Below are 10775 nucleotides of genomic sequence, written 5' to 3'. Positions count from 1 at the left end.
CTCCTGATCTGGTCTGCCTCATATTTGGACTCCTGAATATTGTATATTTGTTCAAGTATTTTCGCAACTTGATCATGATCCAAATGGGAAGCCGGCGAAGAATTTTCAAGATCATCGCTAAAATTCCCATTCTCGATATCGTCGTCGTCTGAAAGGACAATAGCTGTAGCTTCATCTTTTCCTTCCCCAGCCTTGAACCCCTTCCTTATCGGGCTAGCAGGTGGAGTAAGAACGTCTGCTTTTACTTTTACTGCGCTGAATTCTTTCTCATCCATGCTCACATCCATACTAGGCTCTGCCGCATCTCGCAAATAGTCTTCTGCAATTGCTTGTAGTTTTTCGTCTTCAGTTGAGTAGTGCTGAGGAGATGATTTGCTTGACATGTTGTAGATTGTAGATTGTTTGTAAACAGTGCACAATTTGGAGACCTTATAATAGCAAAAAAATAATTCATCGATATTATTCATCGTCAAAACTTTCATATTAGTTTTATGTTCATTTATTTCAAATAGAAGCACATTGTAGCTTTTTGCATAAATATCAAACAAGATCCATACAGTCATTGTCCTTGTCAAACACACCAACTCTCATCGATTCGGTTTGTTGGGGGGAGGTATTGCTGTAGTCTATATTCTGTTTTTTTACAATGTTATCAATCTCACAATTGTCCACTTTTCTTTTCATTCCCGCATTGGAACTGGAATCGTTCAAATCCATCTGCGGTTTGAACATTTCATAATAATTCATGAACATTTCCTTATCCAACATATCAACACTCATCGATTCGGTTTGTTGCGGTAAGGTATTGCTGTTGTCTGATTTCTGCGTTTTTACGGTGTTAGCCATGTCATCCAAAATCTCCATTTTCTGTTTGTACAATTTACAATCGTCGCATTGGCAGTTCTCGGCACAGAAATTGCAGCGGTACTCATCGAAAAAATCATGGCATGAAATGGGGGTATCACCGTTGTTTTGATATTCCAAAAAACATTTCATTAGCTTTGCCATGATAGTTTGGCTTTGCAGTATATTGCAATGTTTTGCAGTCTTTTGCTTTTATATCCATTTGAACTTTGCATTATTAAAAGGCGAACATCAACACGTCACTTTTGAACTTTTCCCTTGTGCTTTTCTTAATGGTGGCGAGCTAATCATCCCTCATCTCTCTCAATAACCAGTCGTTAGTTTCTATTTTATCCAAATTCTTGTAGTATCGTTTCCTTTCCTTAATGTGTGCTAACGCAACTGGATGGTTCAACCAACAAGCAGGACAAGAGCCATTGTATTTATCAAAACAGCTTGGACACGCGGAATGTTCGAACACACAGTTTTTCATAACGAGTAAGAGATAGTCAATGTTACTGTATCCACCACACCACTCACAACATCGAAAACGTTTTCCGAATCTCTTATCATACGAATATTTTGACATGTTTGACATGTTTGACATGTTTGGATCTGTATCGGCTGTATCGGCTGTCATATTGTATGTTTGTGTGTTTGTATGTGTGCATGAGTTCTTTGTAGCCACCACAAATAATGGAATACAGAAAACGGGGGTGAAAATAAGGGGGGGGGGGATTTTCAACAAGGGGTGGGGGGCCTTTTCTATCAGCCTATTTCCCCAAGTCCATTCCATTTCCATTTTAATTTTTCAAACATCAAAACAAAACTTGCCAGTTTGCTTAACATAAGCGCGGGTGATTTGTCAGATATTCAAATACTGAAAGTCATACGTGCCTCATGACGTGGTAGAGCTCGAGAAATGCTAGTTTCCCTCTAGAAAATGCCTCATTACAAGAAGTTTGATGTACATTAGATGCTTTTTTTTAAATGCCATTAATCAGGAAGATTTGCTTACCAAATTTTTCAATTCTTCTAAAAGTTGATGGTAAAAATTTGACTTCGTATGATTGTCGTCTTGAAATTATGTTGCATTCGATCACAGACAAGGACGAAATTCCATTTTCTGCACAGGCAGAACCCTCGACGGATCAGCGGAAAGACGCGAATCCGATGAACAGAAGAATGGATACACCGTATTCTAAGTTGGAGACGTTCATTCGTCAGATGAAGTCAGATGCCCGAATAAATGCTTCCGCATCTATCAACCAAGCACCACCAGACCAGACATCACGTGGGCCCGGACGTGGATGAGGTCGTGGGGGTGAAAGGGGTATGTACTATCAACACCAACACTACCAACAGTATTATCTACAACAGCAGCGAAACCAACACACACGACAACAGCATAATCCCCAACAACAACAACAACAACAACAGTTAAACCCCCAACAGCAACATCAGTACAATCAAGAGCAACAACAGACAAACGATCCATGGAAGTACAACTGTTACTCAAACTACTAGACGCTCCCGCGTTTGACCAACCGGTTGCGACAAAGAGTGAAGGCCAGCCTGATGTTAACCGGAAACCGTCTACGCTGTCTGCTACTGAACCGATTGTTTACAAATCGACATTACATGAACGCCTGGTAGGTCTTTCAAACGAAAGTGAAATAGTACTGAATATATTTCTCCAATTGCCTGGAACTGGTATTACTGTCCCATTTTATCTGATTTTAGCATTGATGTGCCTGTTTTAGTTGTACCTGATGGCAACTCGAGTCATGTGGTTATAGGCACCAACGTCATACGGCGGTGCAAGCCATCTGTAAATTCGGAGAGCAGAAGTGCTGCTCCTGATGCTTGGAAGTTAGCGTTCGAATCCCTGGTGTGAGAGCCGTATACGGTGCGGTCTACAAATAAGCGCGCCATAGAGGTGGATACCTCCTTCAATGTATTTGGAAGTTAGACAACACATTAAAGATATGGTAGCATGTGATGCTATTGGGCGTCTGATGGCCCCTTTCCTCCAATGTTGTGTTAGTAATGCAAAAGAAGGCAGTCTGCGCTTCTGTGTCGACTATCGTATGTTGAATAACAGAACGCGCAGAGATGCCTTCATGTTGCCTAGATATTACGATACTGTTGATGTACTGTCAGGGGCCCGATTCTTATCCAAACTTGACCTTCGTTCAGCTTATTAGCAGGTCGAAACTGAGGAGCCGGACAAACCGAAACTGCTTTCCCTGTGGGAAACCTTGATCAATGGGAATTAATCGTATGTAATATGGTCTCACTAGTCCCCCAGCATGCTTTCAGAGTCTCGCTGAACGTAGCATTGGGGATTTACATCCAAAAGATTGTCTCGTGTACATAGATTATATTTTGGTGTTTTCTAGAACCTCTGACGAACATGATGATATGTTAGAGTAAGATTGTAGGGGACGGGAAGATCATGATCTAAAGCTCAAACAGTCAAAGTGCGACCTGTTTAAAACAAGGGTCGAATAGATAGGTCACGTGATATCTGTTGATGGCATATTGACAGATCCCGTCAAGAAACGAGCGGTCTTGGATTTGCCTGTCCCCTCCAATGTGAAGGAGTAACAGTCTTTTCTAGGCTTTGCCGGCTATTACTGTCAATTTGTTCACGGCTACCTTAAGATAGTCAAGCCTCTTAACAAGTTGCTGGAGGGCCATTGCACGGGAAAAAAGTCGCGAAAGTCTAGAAAGAAGGCTAAGTCTCCTGCATCATGGGATTGGGGACAGAACCAACAATCTGCATTAGACACGGTTAAAGGGCACCTTACCGAGCCCCCCATATAATGTATGGCTGACTATCCATTGCCATTTATAGTTCACATAGACGCCTGAGGTTCAGGCTTGGTGCAGTTTTATTGCAGGAGCAGGACGGTGTTGAGCGGGTAATCGCCTTCGCCAGTCGGGGACTTCGAGCGAATAAGCGGAATAACCCCGCTTAAAACGCTTGAATTTCTCGCACTGAAGTGGGCAATACCCGACACATTCCATGATTATCTCCATGGTAATTCTATTTTGGTGCTTACTGACAATAACCCGTTGACTTATGTACTTACTTCAGTGCCAAGTTGGATGCGACACAACATAGGTGGGTGGGGGCCTTAGCAAATTATAACTTTACCACTAATTACAAGACGGGCAAAACTAACAATGATGCTGATGGTCTGAGCAGAATTACATTGTCCTGCGGTTACGGTAGATGTGCCTTATGTATTTTGTTTAGCCGGTGACCTCACGTTTAACCTCCGAATGAGCATTTCGAGACCCCGTTACCATGCAGACTGTGGCAAGGCAGTGTCAGGATGCAGCTATTGCACGTCTCATTGACCTACTGAGTGCCGATTCTCGCCCGGGTGAGGAGGACACGGAATCACCGGCAGTACGGCGCCTCCTTAAGAAGTGGAACAAACTACACTTGGACATAGGAGTCTTTTACCGGTACGCCACTCAGGACGGTGAGCCTGTCAGACAGCTTGTTGTCCCGGAAAGCTACCGAACTACAGCGTTTAACGGCGAACATAAGGAAGTAGGACATCCTGGTAAGGACAAGACATTCTGGTTGTCAAGACAGAGATTTTATTGGCCAAGGATTGAGGCGGATATTGAGAAGTTGATCACAGGCTGTGTTAGATGTATATGTCGTACAACACCAAGAAAACAAGTGGCTGAACTTCTGCCCATTGTTACCTCTAGGCCAATGCAGTTAGTTCGCATGGATTTTCTAAAAGTAGATGTAGGCAAGGGTGGTTACGAAGACATTGTTGTAATAACGGATCACTTATTCCGTTTTGCAAAAGCCATACCTTGCAAGAAACATCAGCTCATGCCACAGCGAAAGGTCTGCATGATAAATTTATTGAACATTTCTCCTTTCCAGAACAACTTCATAGCGATCAAGGAAGAAACTTCGACTGCAAACTTGTAAGTCTCTGTGTAAACTGGCCAACGTTAAGAAAACCCGTACGACGCCGTACCACCCATGCGGAAACGGAAGTGTGGAACGGTTCAACTGTATCTTACTGAAGCTGCTCGGCATGGTAACAGGAGACCAGAAGACGGACTGGCCGACGTATATCGGACCTTTGGTAAAAGCGTACAATGCTACGAAAGATGAATCGACGGGATTTTCCCCACACTATTTGATGTTAAGCTGGCATCCTAGATTGTCCGTCGATTCCTATTTTGGAACAGACCCTACAGCGAGTCAAGAGGGCTTTCAACTCGGCAACTACGTAAGCGGTATACGTTAGCGGATGCGTTACGCATACAGGGTTGTGGGTGAAAGTGCTGGTAAGCAGGCTACGTCAAACAAGAAACGTTACGATTCTAGAGATAAACAGAACCGTCTGTATGTTAGTGACGTTGTCCTCGGGCAGATGGTTGGCTTGAGGGGCAGAAACACGTTGGCTGATAAGTGGAAAAGGGATCCTTACGTCGTCGTTAACATTCCTGATTCAGATGTTCCTGTCTATCAAGTTCAGCTAAAGACTCGGAATGGACCGTACAGTACATCGTAATTTATTACTCCCTTTTGTTCATCTCCCACAGAAGGAGGTTACCCATCTTTCGTCGCCTACCAAACCTTCTGATACACAGCGTAGGCCGCGAACCCGAGCATTTCATTGCGACGGGAGCGATTTCGCGACCGATTCGGACTCTTACGACGATAGCATTACTCGCAATGTGATTCCGCAACGGAGGACCGTCAACGTCGGAAGAAACCAAATCGTGCCCCGGACAGAGCTTACATTAGCGACGAAACCGAGGGATTTGCTGTTACACGTCAGCCTGACCCCTTACCAATTATCCCAGCTGATACGCCCGTCCGATTCGACGCAAATCATCGTCGGGCATTTATGAAAAAATCCACAATTGCCCTCATCTGCCATGATGATCTAATGGCTGGAAACGATAATTATTTTTTTGGCAGAATCAAATTTCTATAGTTAAATGTTACTTTATATGCGTATCGTACTGATTTTGTTTGCAATGTCCTCCTATTAATTATAAATAGCAAAGCACACAAGCTTGATACAATGTGGGGAGAAGCGGCGAGTGCAGCCTTGCCTAAACGACGGAGTTTATTATTTTTTAGCTTTATTGATTCGTGATGTTTTGATGTCGAGCGTAAATGGTTTTCATACTTCTGAACTGAGGATTCGTGTTCATCGTGATGCTTATGCTTTTTCAAAACAAATCTGTCCCATCTATCAATATAATAAAAGTACCTTGTCAATTGCTTTATTGATATAAAACATTAACGACGGACTTTGCGATAGTTATGCGAAAAGTTACAGAAACTAGCTCAGTAGCAAAAAGGTAAAACATAAACCCGGTTTAATGGCACTGGGTAAACGCCAAAGACATAGAACATAAAATCACAAACAAGAAACATGGAAGAACAGCACAAAACTCCACAAGCAGCACAGAGCATACATACTATATATATAAAAAAACTAGGTATGTTCATCAAGGATTGTTAGGTACGGCCTTGGAACGGTCAGTAACATGTAAATTTACTGGAGGGTGAAACCTGTTTATGTGCACAAACCTCACTCTTATCCCAACAATCCTAAATAAAGATAAAACGCAAAAGGTAAATCTTATCAAAGAAAGCATTTACTTGAGGAATCTTAACAATATAACAAATAATAATAAACCTATAGGTAAACCTCAAGTACTATTGTGATAAGAGATCCTAACTCTATCTGTAGACGGAGGAATACAATTCAGAGCACCTAATGCAAAAACTTTTCAAAGATACGATGCAGTCATTGTTTGAAACTATGAACATCAGACTCAGTCTGCCTTATAAAATAAAAAAGTTTCAAACTGTGTGATCATAGAGTTCAATAATAAAAAGAATCATTGTACTAAAACTGGAATCAAATAAAGAAAACTGTATTTAAATAATAGCGACATGTATTAGCTAATCTTTCCTTCCAAATGATTTGAAAATATTTGAAGAAAATGAAGTCCCATACCAAAACACTCCGATTCAGCCAAAAAAGTTTCAGCCAAAAAAGGTTTTAAGATAACATGAATAAGCAAAATCTTCATAAAATCAAAGGACTGAAATCTTACTTATGTAAGGATGCTATATTCAACCCTATATTTTGTTTCAGGAATTCATCTTAACAAACTAGAATGCAAGTGCTCTTCAACATATTGCCTTTATATCCACGGTTTAAATAAAATCCAAGTAATACATTGAGTCTATCTGCTGGAAATATTTTAATTTTACGAATTTGCTTTTAAACATCACCATAAAAATTGGGATGAGCAATACTATTAGCATTCAGCGATTTAAGACTACTATTGTACTTTGATATGAGATTATAATGACTATTAACAAATTTTGAGAAAGTTTTCCTTAATTTATAATATCTGAAACCTATTTTGGGTTTTTTATTTCTACCCTTTAGTCCATGAAATCAAGTAAAGCTGTATATAATTATAGTAAAATGGTTCCCATCGACATAATAGCATTCTTAATCGTAGAGCACGAACATAAGAAGAAACCACGTTAGAATTATTCAAGCTTAACAAATTTCATCTACTAAACATGAAAGTACGCTTTAACGGAAGTGAGGCTTTAAACGCATTTGAAAGTTTATTTCACTATCATTGAACAGTAGGCTTACCTTTATTAAGATATTGACATCAGACATCAGATGATTTTAGATTGCGGTATCATTCACAGATGGCGAAATTCAGTTATTTACAATTTTCAAAAATAATTCACCTATTCCTGCTGAAACTGCTACCAATGTATAAGATTTCAACCAAGACTAGCATCGACAATATATCGGAAATGATTGCTTGTTAATAATAGTTTTCTATGAAGGTAAGCCATCCATCATTAATACAAGTCCTATTACTTGTAGATTTTATTTTTAAAGTTAGAATTTTATTGGTTTGAATATCTTTTATACCTTTCACTTTCACTGTTTTATATAGGTATTGAGTTATTTTAGAAACATAATAGTTAAATTGATATATCATCATAGTATTCTTTTGTATTTACTCCCTTTTATATAAGATAGCATTATAAAAGAGTGTTGTTTTCACATAATTATCATTATGGGGTTATTAAAAATGTAGTCCATGCAAAAATGGCTTAATAGTTATCAGATTCAATAGAGATATACTATCGATGTTAGAAGATTACATGTACTATCTCATCTATGCATCGTCCAATTTGACCCGTGATGCTCGCGCAGTTGGATGCATAGCACATTCTAGTCGGCCTTAGTTAGTCTGGTTGTTGCCGCCGACCTTACTTGATTGTCTGTTGTGTGGTATCCGCGGGTTTTGCGGTAGAGCAATGGCTATTTTGTCGACTCTCATTTAATTTCTAGCACTGACTGTAAATACAGCTTGATGAGATTTTTCCACTCGTTTTATGTACAGTCTAGTAAATGGTGTAACTCCTCGCGCAACTTTAACACACCATATCAGGAGTGCTCGTATAAGGCGCACATGCGTGATAAAACTCTTGAGGGTAAAAACTCCATTTTGTTAGATCAGAAAATTCAGTTTGCCGAGGCATTGGCCCGGAAGTTAAACCCCGACTTCAGTTCCAGTCTAACTTGGTGGTAAGACAAAGCACCCGTTGTTAAAGCTTAGTTACCGTGATGAGAAAAAGAACCTGTTATTAAAGGTAAGTTATGGCTGCTGTTGTGACTCATATAAATATGTGTTTAGCGTCATTTACAACGATAATAGTAAATTACTTTTCATATCAGATAACTTTACAATAATTTGTCCAAAGAACCAATCATACAAACAAGGCAGTCTCGGATTTTTTATTAACGCTCGTTGAACTAATAAGAAACAATATTCAACACAATTTGTATGCTTGGTGTATCTGTGATGTTTGTACGTGTATATGTTAACTGAATGTCACCCCCTTAGGCTAAGCATGACATTCACTTAACAATATACCCATACATGAACAGGGGATTCATGTATTTGTTGACTACTGGGCTTGTCCCTGTTGCTCACATTCATGTATTTGTTTAAGGGTCAGATAAATGAGATGGCACCTTTTAATTGAAAACGTTGATCCAATTACTTCAAACTATCAATTACTGTAGGGACAGTCCGGGTTTTCTAGTGACGATATAAGAAATACAATATTTCTTATTCGAATATTTATTCACATCAATGTTTAAATTAGTCCCTTAATTTAAAAACTGTATTAAGCAGTCGCATTTTAAAATGAGTATAAACAGCGAAGTACATTAAAAGGGAATAATATAAGTGCAAAACAAAAATGGTGATTTACAAAAGCCTAACAATTCACAATGATTTATTGAATGCCAAAGTACACGTACACAATTAAAAACACACACACATGCCAAACTATTTGTAAATTGTTAACAAAACACGTATATATTTTGCCAGAGACTTTAATGATGACATTCACTGAATCACATTTGAAATATATTGTGGAAGTGTATTTTCCTCAAAGCATACCGACTCTCTTGACACGTGAACTACAGTAATACATAGGAAAAAAGACGAAACAGGTAAAAAAAAAATCCATAGCAGTTTATGTTCAATATGACCGTGATACATAAACATTTTAACTATAATATTACAGACCATTGTGTAAAAAATTAACATTCTCGGTTTGACTGGGACCTTTCATTCACAGAAAGCGCGATAGACTTATCTTACTTGAATGATAGTGTGTTGTAACTGTTGTGTACCAATTGGGATGGTTTATCGTACAATAAAAAAACATCGTCTTAAAAGAATACTGTAACAACTTATTTCCACGTTCTAAATTGCACAGGAGGAGCTCTGCCTTCTGGTTTCAATTATTGTAGGATAATGATTAAATGGACGAAAAAATAAAAAAAAATGATCAAACAAGACATTCATATGGACTTACAGTCGTAACAACTATTAGCATATTGAAATCAACAGGTTTGTTCGTCTATTAAAATAATTTTCTTTCGAAGTGCAAATCATGTTTGCCAAGCATCAGCAGTAGGGAATGACACTTGTGAAATCAACGATGAAAAACTTGCAATTTTCATATTTGAACAACGCACAGGATGCAATAGGATTGTTTTGCGTTTTGCATTAACGCTTGAGAATGTTTATATATATACATATTTATTTGTTTAAAGTCATTATCTTAAAGTGCTATAACAATTGGTACACAATTGGAAGAAAGACCGGTCTAATCAGTATGATTGTCCAACATCCACACAAAGAAAACGTGTTTGCGTCCATTGGCAACTCGAGAACACCAATTTGTACATTCATTACGATAATATTCTTTCAGAGTGCAAAATCATTATTTGCCAAGCGTCAGCAGTAGAGAATGACACTTGTGAAATCAACGATGAAAAACTTGCAATATTCATATTTGAACAACGCACAGGATGCAATAGGAAAGTTAATGTTCTGCATTAACGCTTAAAAATCTGGTTTTATATAAAAAAAAATGTTTATATATATTTCTAGAAAGTGCTAAAGACTACCAAATGTGTACGTTTATTAAATAATTTTCTTTCCGGGTACAAAAACTTGATTTGCCAAGCATCAGCAGTAGAGAATGACACTTGTGAAATCAACGATGAAAGATTTGCACCTTTTATATATGGACAACGCACATGGTGCAATAGGAATGTTAATGCAGTCTGCATTTACGCTTAATAATTTGTTTTAATTTATTTTTATTTGTTTATTTAAATTTCTTGAAATTGCTAATACAATTGGTACAATACTGGCAAAACGAGCGGTCTAATTAGTTTGATTGTACAATATGTACAGGTTGTTGCGTCCATCGGCAACTAGAGACCACAAAATTTGTACTGTTATTAAATAATTTTCTTTAAGAGTGAGACATCATTATTAGCCATGCGTCCGCC

This window comes from Mya arenaria, chromosome 1, assembly GCF_026914265.1.
Source record: "Mya arenaria isolate MELC-2E11 chromosome 1, ASM2691426v1".
Taxonomy (NCBI): Eukaryota; Metazoa; Mollusca; class Bivalvia; order Myida; family Myidae; genus Mya; species Mya arenaria.
Note: the sequence above shows the minus strand (reverse complement) of the source record.